Source organism: Balaenoptera borealis (assembly GCF_965194805.1).
Source record: "Balaenoptera borealis genome assembly, chromosome: 2".
Lineage (NCBI taxonomy): Eukaryota > Metazoa > Chordata > Mammalia > Artiodactyla > Balaenopteridae > Balaenoptera > Balaenoptera borealis.
Genome location: NC_138867.1, coordinates 169615849 through 169636355, shown reverse-complemented (window position 1 = coordinate 169636355; position 20507 = coordinate 169615849). Strand labels below are relative to the sequence as shown.

Here is a 20507-nt window from a genome sequence, read left to right as displayed (position 1 = left end):
GGAGGTCTAGGGCCTGGTGAGCTAACAGTTGGCTTTACTGTGTGTGACAGCCCTGCCAAACGGAAACCTGAGGAAGACCCTGAAAAAAGCAAAATCAGATGATTCTGTCGATGAAGAAGAAAAAACCAGGTAGGGCTCGCATTTAAGTTTCTTAACTCTGCCTTTTTTTGGTACACTTGCTGGTAATTGTGAATTTATACTTGGTCTGCTATGGACCGTAAGTGACTGAGAGGGTGTTACAACACATCCCTGGACACAGGGCAGTACGAAGTGTATTATGGTTAGACCCGAGGACTCAGCAGGCCCATAACTTTGGTCTGTTCTCTCCTGTCTACCTTCCTACGTCTACAGCTGTCAAGATTTGACAGTCGAACCAGCAGATGTGATGTGTTCAAAGCATTTGCTTCTGATGTCACATAAGCTCCTTTCCCACATCTAATTTCTCTATAAAAGCAGAATTGTCGTGTTATTATGTGTATTGTAATAATGCTGCTTAGACTTTTTAGGTTAGAAAACTGGTGGCTTGCCAGAGACCTCCAATATAGAAAATGTCAGTCTCTAGCACTGTCCCATGTGACTTGAGGGGCAAACCTAGATAATACCAGATGGTCACATGCTATCTATTTCATTGTTGCCACAGGATTAGCTGTGTAAGTCAGGAAGTCTGTAGATTTACAGGTGGGTAGTAAATGCCCTGTTACCTGCTAAAGATGAGTATCCGTGGTTTGCTCTAAGGCAGGGTTTCTCAACCAAGGCATTGACTTTTGGGGCCAGATAAACCTTTGCTGTGGTGTGTGAGTCCTGTGCATCGTAGAGTGTTTAGCAAGGTCCCGACCTCTACTCACTAGGTGCCCGTAACATTCCCTCTCTCTCCTCCCAGTTGTGACAAACAAAATCACCTTTAGACTTTCCCAGATGTCCCCTGGGAGGCACAACTGCACTCAGTGAGAAGCAATGGACTCAAGGCTACCGATATCTTTGAGGTGGACTTGACGTCCTGTTGTAAAAGACATACTCATTCTCCTATTTTTATTTTGGAAATTAGGTGCCACTGTTCATGATCCTTATTCAGATGTCTGTAATTAAGTTTAGTCAGACTACCCACTCACAGGTGGGACACTGAGACAGAGCGAAACAGCTTGTCGAAGTCACATGGCCACATCCCTTGCCTCCTAAGAAAACGTGTCACAAGTGAAAGCAAGCTGGCTCTTGTAATATTGACAAGTCTTTTTTTTTAAACAAATGTGCCAGTTTTAGAGTTGTTCTTTGCCCTTTAACCTTTTGGAGGGCTTACATAGCCTTCAAGCTTCTAAAGAAACGAACTGGGGCACTCTTTCCCAAGCAGGAAGCAGTTTCACTGGCAGTGTGTGAGAGGCCTTGGGGACTTGGAGGATGAACACTTGTCGAAACACGGTTTATCCCAATATGCTAGAGTAAGGCTCAGTGCACCACACCGGTGTTATCAGGTGGTGTTGGTCAAATAGGTAGTACTACGGAGAGAATCTTACTTTAGTCAATTTAAAGTTTTGAGATCTCACTATGTTTTTTAAAACAGGTATTAAATACATGCATTTGGTAAAACAGTACAAAAGGCTGTTTGGTACATAGCAGCCAAAGAAAAACAATGTGGCTATTCCGTGCTGAGCTATGCTGTGAGCATTATCAGATAGATACTGGATTCTGAGGCCTTTGTTCAGGGACAAAAAAGAATATAAAATATCTCATTACCACAACTAAGGAGCTGGCCCGTGGAAACTAAGACCCGGCACAATTAACTAACTGACTAACTAACTAACTGACTATTTTTAAAAATCTCATTAATAGGTATTTAATATGATTTTTAAAAATTTATTTATTGATTTTATTTATTTATTTTTGGCTGCGTTGGGTCTTCCTTGCTGCGTGCGTGCTTTCTCCAGTTGCGGTAAGTGGGGGCTACTCTTCGTTGCGGTGCGTGGGCTTCTCAGTGCAGTGGCTTCTCTTGTTGCAGAGCACGGGCTCTAGGCGCGCGGGCTTCAGTAGTTGGGGCACGAGGACTCAGTAGTTGTGGCTTTTGGGCTCTAGAGCGCAGGCTCAGTAGCTGTGGCGCACGGGCTTCATTGCTCCGTGGGGTGTGGGAACTTCCCAGACCAGGGCTTGAACCCTTGTCCCCTGCATTGGCAGGCGGATTCTTAACCACTGCGCCACCAGGGAAACCCGAGCTCTAACCTTTTAAAAAATGTGTTCCTTCCACCTTCATGGAGCAGGCGTAGGGGATGGGGAGGAGTGAGAACCCGGTTGGCAGGGGTCCGGTCGCAACCCCGGAAGGGGATGGGGGAGGATCTAAGAGGTGGCACTGGGCCACAGTCGACCCCCAGTGACAGCTAACAGCTGCAGTGCTGCCCCTTCCTGCCCCAGGACCTGAGCTCAGGTCCCGGGGTGGCTGGAGAAACGCACTGGTTTTGGTGAGCTGCTCTTACTTACTGTGTGGAGCTGCTCCCGCTGCCCCGGCGCCCACACCCCTGCAGGCCGTGTGCCCGTCCTCCCTGCCCCCTGCCCAGGGCTCGGGGAACAGCGGTCTCCGTGGGGCCACCTGCCTCCCAGGCCTTCAGTGACCTGGGAGGAGGGGGGACGGGCTGGGCTGCCGGAGAGCCTGGGCATGCAGCACCTGAGCTCAGCCCTGGGGGCTCACGTGAGGGCAGGGGCTGGGGGTGCGGGCGGTGAGCGGAGGGGCCTCCAGCCGGCGTCAGCCTGGGCCCTGGACCCGGGGAAAGGCCTCACCCTCTCAGTCCTGACCTGCCGCTCGGGAACCCTGTGGCCCACCAGCACGAGGCCTGTGGTGCCCGCCACGGACTGCCTGGCACACGGCTGGGGTGCCAACGCCACACCTGGATTTTGCACGGGGACCATCCGGGGGCTCGGTGCACGGGGAGACGAGCAGCCCCCAGGCCTCGACACGCCCCTTCCATGTCCATCGAGAAGTGCCAGATGGAAGGCCGGCTGTGCTCCTTTTCGAGCCCCAGGGAATTCACACGGACAGCCCTCCCGGCCACGGGGTGCCTGCCCACCAGCTCTGGGCCTGCGACCAGCCCAGAACACAGAAGGCACAGAAGTGGGTGCAGGGAGCTGAGCCGGGTCTGCAGAAGGGCAGACACCACAGCCTGGTCCACAGCCGACTGGCCCAGGGTGGGTGAGAACGGGCGGGCAGGCTGAGGGAAGGACAGAGCGTGGCACGGCCTGCCCGCCTGGACCACGGGGAGAAGGTCGGGGCGCCGCCCGCGCCCTCGCTCCGCTGCCTGGCGTCCTTTGTGGGGGCGAAGGGCCAGAGGCAGGGCTCCCGAGGAGCTCAAAGGCCAGGGAAGGACACACGGGACGGTCCAGACCCACCCTAGCGCTCCAGTGGGGCAGCACCCTCTCTGAATTCCTAGTGCCACCAAACTGCATCCCTAAGGCCTTTGGGAAGAATCGCTAGGACCCAGGAAGGCGGCCCCTTGCTGTGGTCCAGACTTCAGCAGCTGCCGATGAGCGGAGGGAGCCAGCCGGCCGGCCGTGAGCAGGAGGACAGGACTCGGGGACAGGAACAGCCACAGCCGGGCTTCCCGCAGCTGTGCCCACCGCCAGAACCGGCTGCACCCAGTCACAGCCCCCGAGATGCCAAACACTGATGGGCAGGAGGCCGGCAGGAAACTGACACCCCCTCACTGGAGAGCCTGCCCGGTCGGGGTGCGGGGCACCATCCCCGTCTGAACTCACCCCACAGCTCAGCCGTCTCCCAGTGACCCAGACGCGTCACCACGGCCCCAGGGCTGATCCCCGACCAAGGTCAGAACTCCCCCCAGTGTGACGGCCCCCATGCCACTCCTGTGGTGGAAGGGACGGCAGGCAGAGACCAGGAGTGGAGTCTTTTTATTAATGGCTGCGTTTTCAAAGAACCGTTTTGTTACCAGGAAAGCTCCCCAGGAAGACATTGCATTAGTGCAACAAGGGGGAGCCTTGACGCCAGGCTCTCCAGACAGTTCCAGGTGGAGACTTTTGGCCTAGGCCGGCCGCTGGGGACTCAGGGGCTGGGAGGACACGCGGCCCCTCCCCCGCCCCAACGGGGCGCTAAGGCACCCGGCCCGCCTGGGTGGGCAAAACCCCGTGCCGTCAGCAGGCCGGTGGCTTGCAGCCCTCAACCTGCAGCCCTTTGCTCAGGAGGAAGGCGTCCTGCGTGGGGTCGCAACCCAGGAAGAGCGTCACCATGCCCTTGGCATCCTCGGAGCCCCCTGGCCTCAGAATGCAGCTTCTGTAGTCCATGGCAACCTGCAGAGAGGGGGTGGGGCTGCAGGAGGGTGGAGCACCCCCTTCACTGAGGGTGTGGGTGTGGCCACCTCTGCTCTGACTCAACAAAGGGCAGGGGAGCAGGGGGTCCAGGGCAGGGCCCTCAGAGCCTGGCAGGCCCAGGCGGGCGGCATGAGCATCTAGGCCCAGGCCAAGGACCTCCGTGGTGGTCTGTGCGGCAGGCCAGCCTCTCACCTTGCCACTCAGGACGCCCTCCTGCTTGAAGCGTGTGTGGAACGTGTCCGCGGAGTACACCTTGCTGCACAGGTAGCCATAGGACTGGGCGTCGTAGCTTCCTGCCAGGCGGCCGAAGGTTGCAGGCAGGTGGGTCCCTGGGACACACGCGGAGAGGTTCCTGCCCGGCCCCCTGGCCGCTCCGTGCCCCTTCCCCAGAGCGGGGGCCTCAAAGCAGCCCTGTCTGAGTCCCCCGCCACTAGAGGGAGTATTGGCCCAACACTTGTAGAAAACGGGGACCTTGCGGGCAACTCAGTGGAGGGACACAAATCAATCTTTGCCGACTTTCTGCTGAAGCTCACGAGGGTTCACCCCTGAGCCTCTTACAAGGACAGCTGCCCGAGGCTCCGAGGGATGAGTCAGGGCTCGCCCTCCAGCACGGGGAGAGCGCGGGTGAAAGCGCTCACGAGGGAGTGAACCGCGTGTCCGCACCGACACGCACAGGCAAACCTCGTCGACGAGTTTCGTCCGGGCTATGAAGCCCTCTCCTGCCTCTTCCAGGCTCTCCAGAAAGCATGTGCTGATACGCCCACCCCACCCTCGGACTCCGCGGGCCACAGCTGGAGGGACCAGCCCAGGAACCCAGGCAGGAAGAGGCCAGGGGTCAGCGGGCCTCGGCCAAAGCCCGTCAGTCGGTCCCCCTTCACACACCACCAGAGGATCCTCTTGACCTGGGCAGTAGCTGCCAACCGACCGCTAAGGTGGGCCCGGCGCGCGCTTGGCTACCTGGCGTAGCTGGGCCCCCGAGGATCTCCTGGCAGAGGCGGGCATTCTCCTGGGCCGGGTCCGAGGGCGTCTGCGTGTGCAGGGCCTGGTCCACCTTGGCCAGGACGATCTGGCACAGGTTGAAGAGGCCTGGAGGGCGGGAGGAAGGAGACGGGGGGCTGGCACTGTGTCCAGGCCGTGCTTTCAGCCGGGCGGTCCGGGAGCCCCTTTCCTTTCCCTCGGCCCGGCCGCAGCGGGGTTGGCCAGCCGGGACTGGATGAGCTTGTCCAGCAGCTCCTGGGGGATGGCGCTGCCCATGCCCCACCGAGACTGGCAGCAGCGCCAGGGCTTCAAAGGGCGCGGCGCTCCCGGCCCCACAGCCTTCCCTCTGGTTCTCATCACCGCCTGTCACCAGACTGGCAGGCAACGTGCCTTTCTTGTTGTTTGTCTTTTTTCCAGCCCTCAGCCACGCAAAGGTGTGAAGCCCTGACACTCGCTGCCACGAGGATGCACCCTGAGAACACGATGCTCAGGGAGAGAAGTCAGACACAGAAGGACACACAGGGTGTGACCCCACTGAGGGGAAACATCCAGAACAGGTAGATCCACAGAGTCAGAGTGGGTTCCTGGTTGTCAGGAGCAGGGGAGGGGAGGGAATGATAACTAAGGGCGTGAGGGACATTTCTGGGGTGAGGGAAATGTTCCAAAACAGGGCAGTAGTGATGGTTGCACAGCTCAGTAAACTGTCCCCACGCGCTCCGGTGCAGCCTGTGAGAGCATCGCTCTCAGGACGAAGCGCTGACTGCAGGAAGAGTGAACGAACACTGGGTCCCGGGCCCAGACGCTCAGCTGGGGACCCCCGCCGTGGGAAAGTCACTGGGACTTGCTGAGCCTCCACCGAGACTGGCAGCAGCCCCAGGGCCTCACAGGGCGCGGCGCTCCCGGCCCCAGAGCCTACCCTCTGGTTCTCATCACCGGCTGTCCCCAGACTCGCAGGCAACGTGCCTTTCTTGTCGTTTGTCTTTTTTGAAGGCAACTCTTGAATACATGTATTTAACATGCAGGTAATCAGTCCTGACTCCTTGATCTGGGGCTTCCAGCCTCCAGAGTCTCGAGGACATCCACTTCTGTTGTGTAAGCGCCCAGTGAGTGGGGTTTGATGAAGGAAACTGACACCGAGGGCGTCGCCACGTGCGGGGTGACATCAGTGGAAGAATCCCGTGGCGAGGGCCTGCCTGAGGACCACGGGAGAGCCTGGGCCCTCCCCGCCCCCTGCCTGCAGCCCCGCGCCCGCACCCTCCTGGGAGCGGAGCTGGTGCATCGCTTGCCAGAACTCATGGAAGTAGGTCTCCAGCTCATCATGCTGCAACAGGGAGGGCGGGTTGGGCATAGGCTTGGTGAAGTTGGCCACCATGGCCGCGATGGCAATCCGGCACCTCCCATCCTGCTGCAGGCAGCCCGGATGCAGGCCAAAGCAGGCCATGTGCCCGGACCTCCCTTCCCTGGGGAGGGACGTGGGTGAGGCCCCGCTTCCACAGAGGAGCCCCGGCCCATGGTCGACAGGTTCCCCCACGCATGCACCGAGGGTAGAGGTCCAGGTAGAACTTGCCGATGGATGACCTTGCCCGAGGCCACGTCCCGGACCGTGTAGAGCCTCACATCTTCGTGACACATGTTGGCGCCCTTCTCCAGGTCGAAGGTCAGCCCCAGCAGCTCCTGGGAGATGCCCAGCCGCCCGCGCGTGACCCCCTGCATGGGGAAGGACTCATTGAGCAGGTACTGGTCCACGTGGTAGCGCGTCTCCTCCCCCTGGTTCATGTAGTAGCGCAGGTCCTAGACGTTGATGGGCCCATCAAAGTGCAGGCCCCGCCTCTGGCACTCGGCCTTCTTTAGCTCCAGGATCATGGCCGCTCCTGCTCCCCGAGGGGCTTCAGCTTCTGGGCCAGCTCATCTGCGGGCGGAGGGGAGAGGCTCGGCTATGTCCCTGTGGCAGCCCCCCAGCCGCCCCCCACCCCACGCCCCTCGAGGCAGAATGAAGGGTTGGGGAAGGCGACCCCCAAGGGCTGACACAGTGGGGTCTCAGGCAGCACCACGTCCAGTCAAGGTCCGCCTGACTCCCGTCCCCACTGGGACTCAGGGAGGCGGGGTTACCTAGGAAAGTGTTCACCAGCTGGCTGGTCTTGGCCATGTTCATCTCCAGCACGGAGTCGGCACGCGTGCTGAACCCCAGCAGGCGGGACTTCTTAGCCTGCAGCCTCACCAGCTCCCCGAGGATCGCGCAGTTCTCCTGGAACCCAGAGACAGCCAGCGCTGGGGACCGTGGGCTACGCCCTCCCCACGAGCCCCGGGCCAGGTCTCTGCGGGCGGCCAGGGCTCTCAGGCCACTGGCGGGCACAGCCAATCCCCCTCCCTCCTCCTCCTGGCCCGGATTTCTAGACACTGTGGTGCTGTCCTAACACGTGGTCTTTATGAACACAGGTCCTTTTGGAACCAGAAACGGCGTGAACCGTGATGAGCTCTAAGGCCAAGGGCAGGAAGAAATGCGACCAGCCTCTCCAGGAGCCACCCAGGGGCCTCCCCGGGCTCAACAATACAAACTCGGCTGCCGTGCAGACAGCAGCTCATGCCCACGGCGCCCGAACACCCAGACCCTGGACGGCGAGAGGCCTGTTGCTGCAGGTGGCCCGGGGCTGGCTGGTGAGGCCCGGCCCCAGGCGTACGCCACCTTCTCTGGGGCCACCTCTCCAGGTCTGCGGTGGGGTTCTCCTGGGAGCCCCCAGTCACCACAGGACCAACGTGGCCTGTCTGCAGCCCAAGAAGGTCGGGACACAGGACTGTCCCCCGTGCCCCCCGCATCACCCGCGAGGCCGAGCAAGCACCAGTGGTGTCTGCGGGGAAGATGAAGGGCTCATGCACAGCCCCCATCTACTGAAGATGCTGAAAGGGAGAAGCCCAGACTGCAGCCACACGCGGTATGGACCAAACGCAAGTGTCCTTGCAGGAACCGATGTCTGAATGTCAAGGCTGTACCCGGCCCACAGTGAGAAGGCCCAGGCCCCACGCAAGGCACAGAGAGGGGATGGGGGGAACATCTGCGAATCTGAGCTCATCGGGCATCACCCCAGAGGGAGAGGGAGCGGGAGAGGGAGAGGGAGAGAGCCAGAAGGAGATACGGAGAGAGAGGGAGACAGAGGGAGGTACAGAGGTCTCTCCCTTCCCTGGGGGTTCTCTAGTGCAGCCAAGGCTGAAAACCACTGCATTTCGGGAGATGGGTCCTCGTGGAAAAGTTAAATAGTAGCTCATGGCATTATCGACACATATTAAAAAAGCCCCAAATGTTGGGGAGTCAGGGAGGGGAGCTGGCGGCTGCCTCGTAAAGGAGGAGAGATTGGGCGTCAGAGGAGTTGTCTGTGCAGCCCGCCGCCGCCGCCCAGGGCCCCGCAGACTTCATCTCCCAGCTGTGGTCCTGGGCTGGAAGGCAGCAGGGAGGTCAGGCCGTCCAAGCATCAACGTTGACTTCAGGGCTGATCTAAAGGGCGCCTGGTGTTTGTTGAAGCAGAAAAAAGAGAAAGCAGTGGGGAGAGGATGGGAGGGGGAGGGAGCCCCCATCAGCCCTTCTCCCTGTCTCCCTCTCTGTCTCCCTGTCTCTCTCCCTCCCTCCCTCTACCTCCCTGCCTCTCACTCTCCCTCTCCCTCCATCTCTCCCTGTCCCTCTCTCCCTCCCTCTCTCCCTGTCCCTCTTGCCCTGTCCCTCTCTCCCTCCCTCCATCCCTGTCTCTCTTTCCCTGTCCCTCTCTCCCTCTCCCTCTCTCCCTGTCCCTCTCTGCCTCCCTCTCTCCCTCCCTCCACCCCTGTCCCTCTCTGCCTCCCTCTCTCCCTCCCTCCATCCCTGTCTCTCTTTCCCTGTCCCCCTCTCCCTCTGTCTCTCCCTCTCTGGGAGGGAGAGAGGGAGAGGGAGAGGGAGGGAGAATGAGAAGGAGGGAAAGTGATGGAGGGAGGGAGAGGGAGAGAGGATGAGGGAGAGAGGGAGAGAAGGAGGAGAGAGGGAGAGGGAGGGAGGAAGAGACATCTCTCTCTCTCCCTCTCTCCCCCCTCCTTCTTCCTCTCCCTCTCTCCCTCTCCTTTGTCTCTGCCTCTCCCTCCGTCTCTCCCTCTCTGGGAGGGAGTGAGGGAGATGGAGAGACGGAGGGTGAGGGAAAGGGAGGAGATTGAGGAAGGGAGAGGGATAGAGGGAGAGAGGGAGAGACATCTTTCGCTCCCTCCGTCTATCCCTCTCTCCCTCCCTTTCTCCCTCTCCCTCCCTCCCTCTCCGCCCTCTCCTCCCTCTCCCTCTCCCTCCGTCTCTCCATCTCCCTCACTCCCTCCCAGAGATGGAGAAACGGAGGAAGAGGCAGAGACAAGGGAGAGGGAGAGAGGGAGAGGGAGAGGGAGAGGGAGGGGGGAGAGAGGGAGAGAGGTCTCTTCCTCCCTCCCTTTCCCTCTCTCCTTCTTCTCTCCCTCTTCCTCCCTCTCCCTCTCCCTCCATCTGTCCCTCCTCCTTCTCTCCCTCTCCCTCGTCTCTGCCTCTTCCTCCATCTCTCCCTCTCTGGGAGGGAGTGAGGGAGAGGGAGAGATGGAGGGAGAGGGAGAGACAGAGAGGGAGAGGGAGGGAGGGAGAGGGAGAGAGGAAGGGAAAGGGCGAGGGAGGGAGAGGGAAGGAGGTCGAGACTTCTCTCCCTCTCCCTCTCCCTCCACCTCCCTCTCTCCCTCTCCCTCCCTTCCTCTTCCTCTCCTAGAGGGAGGGAAGGAGAGGGAGAGACGGAGGGAGAGGAGAGGGAGGGAGCGAAGGAGAGGGGGAGTCGGAGAAGGATGTAGGGAGTGGGAGAAGGAGAGAGGGTGCCTGCTTCCCTCTCTGTCTCCCTCCCTCCCTCTCCGTGTCCCTCTCTCCCCCCTCTCCCTCTCCCTCTGTCTCTCCCTCTCTGGGAGGGAGAGAGGGAGAGGGAGAGGGAGGGAGAGGGAGGGAGAGGGAGGGAGAGTGAGAAGGAGGGAAAGTGATGGAGGGAGGGAGAGGGAGAGAGGGTGAGGGAGAGAGAGAGAGAAGGAGGAGAGAGGGAGAGGGAGGGAGGAAGAGACATCTCTCTCCCTCTCTTCCCCCTCCCTCTCCCTCTCCCTCTCTCCCTCTCCCTTGTCTCTGCCTCTCCCTCCATCTCATCTCTCCCTCTCTGGGAGGGAGTGAGGGAGATGGAGAGACGGAGGGAGAGGGAAAGTTAGAGGGAGAGGGAGGGGGGAGGGAGCGGGAGAGAGGGAGGGAGAGGGAGAGAGGGAGGGAGAGAGAGATAGAGGGAGGAAGGGAGAGATGTCTTTCCCTCCCTCCCTCTATCCCTCTCTCCCTCTCCCCCCTTTCTCTCCCTCTCCCCCTCCCTCTCCTGCTCTCTCTCCCTCTCCCTCCACCTCCTTCCCTCTCCAGAGAGGGAAGGAGGTGGAGGGAGAGGGAGAGGGAGAGGGAGGGACGGAGAGGGAAAGAGGTAGAGGCACAGCGGAACAAGGAAACAAGGACAGGGAAACAGGCACAGGGAGAGAGGGAGGGAGAGAGGGAGAGGGAGAGAGGAAAGGGAAGAGGGAGAGGAAACAGAGAGGAAACAGGGAGAGGAAACGGGGAGAGGAAAGAGGCAGAGGGAGAGAGGGAGAGGGAAGAGGGAGAGGCAGAGGGAGGAGGGAGAGGGAGAGCGAGAGGGAAGAGGGAGAGAGGGAGAGGAAAGAGAGATAGGGAGAGGGAGGGAGAGGGAGGGGGGGAGAGGGAGAGTCAGATGGAGAGAGAGAGGGAGAGGGAAAGAGGTAGAGGGAGAGCAGAACAGGGAAAGAGGGACAGGGAGAGAGGGAGGCAGAGAGGGAGGAGAGGAAGCAGGGAGAAAAGAGAGAAAGAACACACCATCTACATTTCTGTCAAATGACACCGGGGATCCTTACACAAGCAGGAGAAAATAGCACAGGGAGGCTCTTTCTCAGCTGGAACGGGAACTGCAGACGGGGCCAAACACCACCAGGCTGGCCACACATGTCCAGCCGCCGCTCCAGCCCCGTCAGCCATGAGTCCGATCACCAGGGCTCTGAGTGTCTGCTCCAGGGAGCTGGGGTTCACCTTCTCACCCGGGAGGACGGGCCAAGACAGCAGGGCCCCGGGCTGGACACATAGGGGGAAAAGCATCCCCACAGGACAACTTACACGAGCAGATTCAGCTGCCAGATTCTAGAGGCCCGGGACCACCCTGTGGCCCGTGAAACCCAGGAGCCACGAGGGTCTTGCATCGTGATTCCTGTCCGTTGGACTGTCAAGTTTATGTAGGGAATCTTGGAAAGAGTGGTAACAAGGCTGAATCGGAACGAGCTTTAGGCTATTATGGACACTCTTATGGAAGTGTGTGGGTTGCTAAAAACCCTCCCGGCTTCGCTCTTGTTGAACGTGAAGATCCCTGAGATGCAGCCGATGCTGTCCGAGAACTAGATGGGAGAACACTATGTGGCTGCCGAGTAAGAGTGGACCTGTCGAATGGGGAAAAGAGAAGTCGAAATCGTGACCGCCTCCTTCTTGGGGTCGTCGCCCTCGAGATGATTATCGGAGGAGGAGTCCTCCACCTCCCACACATCTCCAAGATGGAGAGCCTTCTCCGTCAGCCAGAGCAGGTCCCTTTCTAGATATAGGAGAAGAGAGAGATCCCTGTCCCAGGAGAGAAATCACAAGCCGTCCCGATCTTTCTCTACGTCTCCTAGCCGATCTAGGCCAAATGAAAGGAAATAGAAGACCACTTTGCAAGAGGAGTGGTGTACAGGCAATAACTTCATTTGGCAAGAGTATGTACAGAAAATTCAAGTTTTGTTTGAGACTTGCGACGCTTGGTGCACTTTTTAAATGTTTTAGCTGTTCACATTTGTTTGTCTCTTGACCCAGTGACACATAAAGGTGTCAATCTCTCTGGTTTGAAATGGGTCAACTCTAACTCCTGCCCACCTAAAGTGTGATGTTTACTATTATGGAAACATTGAAAAGACTTTCTGTAGCTGGGATATGGTATGCAGATGTAGTTAAGCAAGCAGTCTTTAAAAGGTGCTGTGAACACAAGCCAGCAGGTAAAAATGAAAGCCGCACCCTTACCCTATATTAGAGGTTTAGAAATTCCACTAGTCTTCACACTGGACAAGAGGTTGTCCAGGGAGTTTAGAATCTAAGAAGTTTCAAGGAAGTTGGTTTACCTTTGAGTTAGGTCATAAGTCCCCTCTGTGATTGCTGTACATGAATACATAGCTCTTTGTAATATTTTTTGGAAATTTGAGATTATCAGGATACCAATGTCCTGCCAGATTAAGAGTATATTGTAGAGCTGAACTTTGAGTTACTGTGCAATTTTTTTTTTCATGCTGTCATTTGTAATATGTTTTGTGAGAATCCTTGGGATTAAAGTTTTGGTTGCAAAAGAACAAAAGAAAACAAAAGAATCCGCCTGCCAATGCAGGGGACACAGGTTCAAGCCCTGGTCCGGGAAGATCCCAGGTGCCGCAGATCAACTAAGCCCGTGGGCCACAACTACTGAGCCTGCGCTCTAGATCCTGGGAGCCAGAACTACTGAGCCCCCGTGCCACAACTACAGAAGTCCGCACGCAACGAAGACCCAACGCAGCAAAAAAAAAAAAAGACGATACTGGCCATGTGATCAAGGGTAAAATCGTTTGTCATAAGTCCCGTTGATGGTGTGTATCCTTGATGTGACCTGAGGAGAATGGCATTTTTATCTCTGTCTGGATCTTCCACCCCAAACCCCATAACTCCAGACCAACCATAAGAAAACATCAGAAAACGAACAGACAAACAAATTGAGGGACAAAATACCTGACCAGTCCTCCTCAAAACTTTCAAGGTATCAAAACCCAGGGACGTCTGAGAAATGTCACAGCCCAGAGGAGACTGGGACAGAAAAAGGATGTTAGGGGAAAACTAGGGAAATTCTAATCAAGTGTGGACGTTAGTTAATAACAATGTATCCATCTTGGTTCCTTAGTTGGATAAACATGTCGTACTAACGTACTAACGTGTTGGAAATAGGGGAACTGGGTCAGGGCCCACGGCACTCTGTACACTCTGTACAGATCTTTGCAACTTTTTTGTAACTCTAAGCTATTCTAAAATTAAGCGAGTACTGAACAGAGATAAGAATGTTATTTCCCTGATTTGAACATGCCTGAGTTTCTTTTCATGGTCACATTTTTGCTATCTGGATGTGTCTTGGAATCAGTAGCAAAGGAGAGTTGCCAGCCCCTGGGAAGATGTGGGTGGTTTGCAGGTGGCTTGCTCTGGAGCTGAAGACCACGGTGGGAAGTCTGCAGCCTCGGGCTGCACTTAGAACCATGGGAGGGGATGGGCCAGCTCAGTTCGGGATGGAACCTATAAATAAAACTTTTTTCTTTTCCATTATGGCTTATCACAGGATATTGAATATAGTTCCCTGTGCTAGACAGTAGGACGTTGTAGTTTATCCATCCTATATTTAATAGTTTGCATCTGCTAACCCCAAACTCCCAATCCAACCCTCCCTCACTGTTTCTCCCCCTTGGCAACCACAAGTCTGTTCTCTATGTCTGTGAGTCTGTTTTTGTTTCATAGACGAGTTCATTTGTGTCGTATTTTAGATTTCACATATAAGTGAGATCATATGATATTTGTCTTTCTCGTCTGACTTACTTCACTTAGTATGATAATCTCTAGGTCCATCCACGTTGCTGCAAATAGCATTATTTCATTCTTTTTATGGCTGAATAATATTCCACTGTATATATGTACCACATCTTCTTTATCCATTCATCCATCAGTGGACATTTAGGCAACTTCCATGTCTTGGCTATTGTAAATAGTGCTGCAATGAACATTGGGGTGCATGTATCTTTTCTTTCTTTCTTCCTTTCTTTCTTTCTCTCTCTCTCTTTCTCTCTTTCTTTCTTTGTCTCTCTCTGTTTCTCTGTTTCTCTCTTTCTTTTTTCTTTCTTTCTTCTTTTATTGTCACACGGCATGTGAGATCTTAGTTCCCTGACCAGAGATGGAACCCATGCCCCCGGCACCGGAAGCACGGAGTCTTAACCACTGGACCACAAGGGAAATTCCAGGGGTGTATGTATAGTTTTGAATTCGAGTTTTCTCCGGATCTATGCCCAGGAGTGGAATTGCGGGACCCTATGGCAGCTGTATCTGTTCCTGCACGTCTCACATCAACCACCTGCACTCCAATCCTTGCTCTCAACGTCATCTTCGGGGAACCCAACCTGCGACAGGGACCTTGACAAGAAGAAATGGCTCAGGGAAAAGCTACCTGCACAGGGAGGAGATAGAGGCCATCGCCCCTGGGGTGCGGCGGGGAGAGTGGGCACAGAGATTTGTCATTTCACCCCCGATACTCATTTCAGCCCTCCTGGCTGCCCCACTCTAGGTCACCTCGGGATACAGAGGTGACCCGGTTAGAGCCCCTGCCTGTGCAGGAAGCTGGGGGCACCAGCGGGTCTGACTCATATTAGTGCAGGGCCTCCCCCGTGGCACTGGGGTTATTCGGGGCGGGTCACCCTCTGCTGAGGGCCCCTCCTGGGCACTGTGTGGGGTTCAGCAGCATCCCTGGCCGCACCCATTTGATTCCAGGGGCCCCTCCCCCCCAGTTGTGACAACCACAGATTTTCCCCACACATCACGGAAGAACTGGGTGAGGCGGGGGCAGGATGGCCCTGGGCGAGGACAGTTGTGTTGAAGCAACCAGCCTGGCCCAGGGCAAGGTCTGCCCCAATCCTGTCAGCGCCTGCATTTAGAACTGCCCCTTTCCTCTCCCACCTCCCCTGCCCTGCAGTGGTCTCCGAGACCCCTCTCTCATCCCCATGTAATAAATCACACCTTCTCAGTTTATTGTTTGCTGCCCTCGCTAGAACGTGAGCTCTTTGAGGACAGGGAGGCGGTTATGTCCCCAGCACCTAGAAGAGTGTCTGCTGTGTAGTAGATGCTTCCTAAATACTTGCTGAATAAAGGAGCTGAATAAAGGGATGAGTGGATGAATGAATGAAGGTTACAATGGAAGGAGGGGGGAGATGCCCTTTCTAGCTCTCGGGGGTTGGGAGATCAAGTGAAAGATCCGTCCTAAATAGGCTGACCAGCCTTCTGGGGTTCCCCGCGACTGAGGGTTTCCCCACAGTTCCAGCGCTCAAACCTGAGCGGTCCTGGGCAAACTGGGGGCGGGTGTTGGTCACCCTATCTAAACACAGTAACAATTCCAGCTGCAGTAGCAATGGCCAATGACCTCTACGGTCTTATTGACCATGCACAGTTCTTTACCTGGCGGGGAAGGGTGGGCCGGGATTGGAATTCTGGTGATCCAGGGCGGGTGAGGGCACACCCCGGGCTTGTGTAGGGGAGTCCAGGAAGGTTCTGGAGGAAGTGACAGTGACACAGGAGGGAGGGAGGAGTCGAAGGAAGAACGTCCCACATGACAACGTGTGCCAATGGCCCTGGGCCCAAGGTCACACCTGACCAGGGCTTGCTTTTTTTTTTCTAATTTAGTTTTTCCCACATGGATATGCAATTGTCCTAATGCCATTTATTGAAAACTCCTTAATGTCCCCACTTTCTGTCATAGCAAGTTCTCATATATCTGTTTCTGGACCTTTATTCTATACCATAGAGCTATACGTCCCATCCTTGCACCACTAGGGCTGTCTCATCACTATAACTTTATTTTTTATTCATTTTTTTTTTTTTTTTGGCCGTGCCGTGCGGCATGTGGGATCTTATTTCCCTGACCAGGGATCGAACTCTCGCCCCCAGCAGTGGAAGCTCGGAGTCTTAATCACTGGACCTCCAGGGAAGTCCCCAGGGCTTGCTTTGACATCCGTCGAATGGTGGCAGGTGGGCACGGGGAGCAGCTGTCTGTGAGCCATCCTGTGTAGAAATGCAGGGTGGAGGGGAGGACAGATGGAGCGGGAGGGGAAGAAGCAGAGGAGGGAGGGAGGGAGGGCGGGCGAGAGATAGAGAGTTTCCGGAGACTACAGCTCTGGCTGTGTCCTAGGGCATGAAAGCTGAAAATAGCTCCTAGTGCCAGAAGCCTTGGAGCCGGAGCCTGGGAGCCAGGGTGACTGGCTCTCCTCCCTGGTGTGTGTGTGTTGGGGGGTGGTGGCTCTGGGCTTCTCAGGCTGGGAATGGGGTGCACAGAGCAGGGACGGAGCGGGGACCCTTCTCTCTGGCACCTCGTGGGCCATCCTCAGCTCACAAAGCTGAGCCACTCCTGCCATACGAGTGAGGGGCTTCTCCTCCCTGTCCCCTGGATCACACCCCCTCACACACAACTTCCCCGTGTGTGTTCCCAGCAATCAAGAGAATCTGTTTTTAAAAGATTTGGGGGAGGGGGGTAAACATACAAACAAGAGCAGAACGGATACTTTTTCAGAATGTGAATGGCTCTGTGTAAGCCCACCCCCAGGGTAACCACAGTCCTGACCTCTAACACCCTTGACGAGTCAGCCTTGGTCTGGGCTTGCGGACCCACGGAAGCTTCCTCATCCCCTCCTTCAGATCCCGTCGCTCCCTCGGCGTCTTTGTGAGAAGCACCCGGGGAAGTGGGACTGCTAGGCTGTACTGCTGCTAGAACTCCACCTGGGCTCCACCAGGCTCCAGCCCCCCGCCCTGTGCACTTCTCTGACCCTGAGGCACCTCAACTGGTAGGAGCCGCATCACCTTCCCTCCCGGGACTTGTGACACTTAAGGCAGACACCGAAAGGACAAGCCTTTGGCTCCCTGGCTGGCAAAGAGCAGCTACTCAATTGTCATAAGTGTCCGTATCAGTGAGGGTTCTCCAGACAAACAGAATCCATAGGGTGTGTGTGTGTATCTACACACACACGTACATATGTACACGCATACAAAAATATACAGCTGTGTATATATGCCGTATGCATACACACATATACACATATAGTATATACAATACACACAGACATATATACACACATATAAAATGCATAGTTTGTATATATACAGTATGTATACACACATATACACATAATAGATACAATACACACAGACATATACACTATACATACACACATATAAAATGCATAGTTTGTATATATACAGTATGTACATATACGTATAACACATGCAATATACACACCTAGGTACATATATATCATACATATATACACACATACAAAGATATTTAGGTGTGTATATAGACAGTATACATACATACACATATAATATATGCAATACATACACGTGTATACATATAGACACACATATACACCTACATATAAAAGCACATAGCATAAAAATATGTATGTACTGGATATATAAATTCATGGTATATATACATACATATATCATATATATAAGATATAGACACATACATATATACAATGTATACACACACATACACACCTATATGTAAATATGCGCATGTACATACACATATAAATACATACGCAAGTGTGTATATAATAGTATATACAGATATACATATAATACCCAGAAACATATACACATACAGGTATACAACATATATACACACCTATATATAAATATACACTGTATACATACATACATACAGTGTACATATACTGTATATATACACACACCCATAGATTAATATATGGGTGTGTGTATATATACAGCATGTTCACATTTATAATATGTATTCTATATATATACACAGACAATCATGTATACAATATATACACACAAATATATAGGCTTGTATGTATACTGTATATAGTACTTACACATATAGTACAAACGCACGCACATATAAACATATGTGTATACATATATATAATATGTATACACACATATACAAATTAATAGGCTTGTATATATTCAGTATTTTTACATATATAGTTTTGTTTTAAGGAGTTGACTCATGTGACCGTGAGGCAGGCAAGTCAGGGCAGGACTCTGGGCTGGAGACACAGGCAAGAGCTGATGTCCCAAGGCCATTGGAGGAACAGTTCCCTCTTTCTACGGAACCTCATTTTTCTCTCCAGTCCTTCAACTGATGGACGAGGCCCACCCACGCCGCGGCATTGACAATCTCCTTTACTCAAAGTGGACCAATTTCAGTGTTCATCTCTTCTGAAAAATACCTTCCTGGCCACATCTGGAATAATGTTTGTGGCTGCCGGGGCCCCACGCAGTGCGCACGTGAGATTAACCATCCCCGTGGCGATGATGACACTTTATTTTCTCCCTTGACCATTGTCACTACTATTCTAATTAAAATGGCAGCGCCATGAGGGCAGAGCATTTCCTTTTTTGCCAGTACTGAGCGCCAGGGTCTGGTGCCTAGCATAGGCGAAATACACGGCATTTTTGTGACCAGAAGCCGGGATTCCGGCTGTCATATTTAATGAGGAATTATAGTCTTATTATTGGTGGTGGGGGGGGGGGTGTCACGGTACGTCAAGGGCGGGAGTCGAACCCGCCACCCCAGGCCCCAAGGGGTCTCCCCGGGTCCCCACTTCGGGCCGGTGGGGGTGGCCGGGGGCAGCCGAAGACGTGCGTGCGTGCGTGCGTGAGAGGGGGCGTGTCCACGGGGCGGGCGGCGCTCGCCACGAGTGAGTGGTTCAGCTCGGCCCCGGCTCGTTGTGCTCGCCTCACACCGGCCGGAGTTGGCAGCAGCGCTGGAGGCCCCGGGCCGGTGACCACAAAGAGGCAGCCGGGGGCCGGACGGGAGCGCGGCGGCGGCGGCGGCGGCGGCGGCGGCGGCGGCGGCGGCGGCGGCGGCGCCGACTGAGGCCCAGGCCAGGCCCCCTCCCCTCAGCCTCCCGCCGGCCCGCCCGCCTGTCCCGCCCCCGCCGGCGGCGCCCCGCCCCTCCCCTAACCGCCAGACTAGCCTGGTGCGGGGGCCGCGCGCGAAGACATGGGGGAGAAGCTGAGGCTGGAGTCGCCCGTGGGGGCCGAGCTCGCCCTCTACCCGTGACCGCTGCCGGTCTACGTGAGTGCCGCCCGTCCCCTCTTCCCGGACCCCCGCCCCTCTTCCCCCACGGCGTGCGCTCAGCCCACCGAGAAACGGAGCGACTCGAGTCGCCAGACCCTCTTTGGAGCCCCCCTTCCCGCCCCGCCGTGGTTCTCCGCGGCCGTTCCAGCCCCCGCGCGCAGAGTGGGCAGAGGGGAGCCGGGGCCGGCCGGGGGCGCAGACTCGGCCGCGGGGACCCCGTGCTTCCGAGGGGCGCCCGAGCCGGGCTGCCGTTGGCTCTGTAGGGCTGGGGACCCCGGTCCCCCCGGGTCTGGACTGCCGGCGGGCTTGCCCTTCCGTACTTCATGATCTGACACGTCGGGTTTCTTTTTCCTGACCGGCTTTACCAGACTTTACCTGACCAGCTTTACCAGCGTCCCCTGATAATGTGTTAGATATTCAAGTTTTAGGGCCCGGTCCCAGCCCTATGGAATCAGCAACTCTGGTGGGGCTCAGTGATCTCTGTTATAACAGGCCCTCCAGATGATTTTTATTCACCTTAAAGTTTGAAAATATCTGCATTGTCAGCTGACCAAAGCGTCCACCAGCAGGTGAAGGGGAGTGGCGCCTGCAACAGATAGGGACTGGCCAAGGCAAGTACAGGAGCATTTGCCGTGGTAGTAATGGAGAATGCCTTTTCTCCACTGGTTGGCACAGACTAATATCTGGGAGCAGTGGCAGGGTTATTTAGGATGCTTTACATTTCAGTGTAGAGTGACCGCTGTCCTGGTTTGCCAGGGACTTCCCCTGTGTGAGCACTTAAAATCTCATCCTGGCAAACCCCTTAGCCCTGGGTGTGAAAGGCTTAGGGAATAACATGAAATTTAGGGGAAACAAGATGTAGGTTTTGGGCAAGTCACAAGTGCTAATTAAAGCTAAGCAAGTATGGACAACATCTAGCTTTCTTTACCCCTTTGCGGGGAGGTAAATCTGATTGGGTGAAAGGACTTCTTGTTAAGAGATCTTTGTAGAAACATCCCCTTCTGCTTAGTCCGCTGGTTCTCAGTTCTGGCTAGACATTGGCATCGTCTGAGGAGTTTTAAAATGATTTTATTGGTCTAGGATGACCAACCGTCGGTGTGAGGGTTTTTAAAAAGTGCTTCAGATGATTCTAATGTGCAGCCAAATTTAGGTGCCACTGCTTAAGCGTTTGAACCGCTGCTTCATATTTTCACCTCATCTTCCTATGAGAATATCCAACTGTAGTTGAGGTTTGTTATTTTTCTTTTTCTTTTTTTAACTGTCTTATTATAAGATTTACTGTCT

The 20507-nt window shown here is 55.3% G+C and overlaps 1 protein-coding gene and 1 long non-coding RNA gene across 2 annotated transcripts in view; both read left to right on the top strand.

Annotated features, from left to right (window-relative positions):
• Positions 1–67: 67 nt before the first annotated feature.
• On the top strand, positions 68–13678 carry LOC309623023. The gene is made up of 6 exons (XR_014241233.1): positions 68–129; positions 5035–5234; positions 5698–5837; positions 6303–6580; positions 6931–7014; positions 7717–13678. It is a non-coding gene; the product is annotated as an uncharacterized lncRNA (long non-coding RNA).
• Positions 13679–18657: 4979 nt separating this feature from the next.
• TRIM58 (tripartite motif containing 58) overlaps positions 18658–20507 on the top strand; it is a 122615-nt gene continuing 120765 nt past the window's right edge. Inside the window, exon 1 of the mRNA XM_082379385.1 lies at positions 18658–19220. The gene's annotated coding sequence lies outside the window, so the exon portion shown is untranslated. The remainder of the gene's footprint in view (positions 19221–20507) is intronic.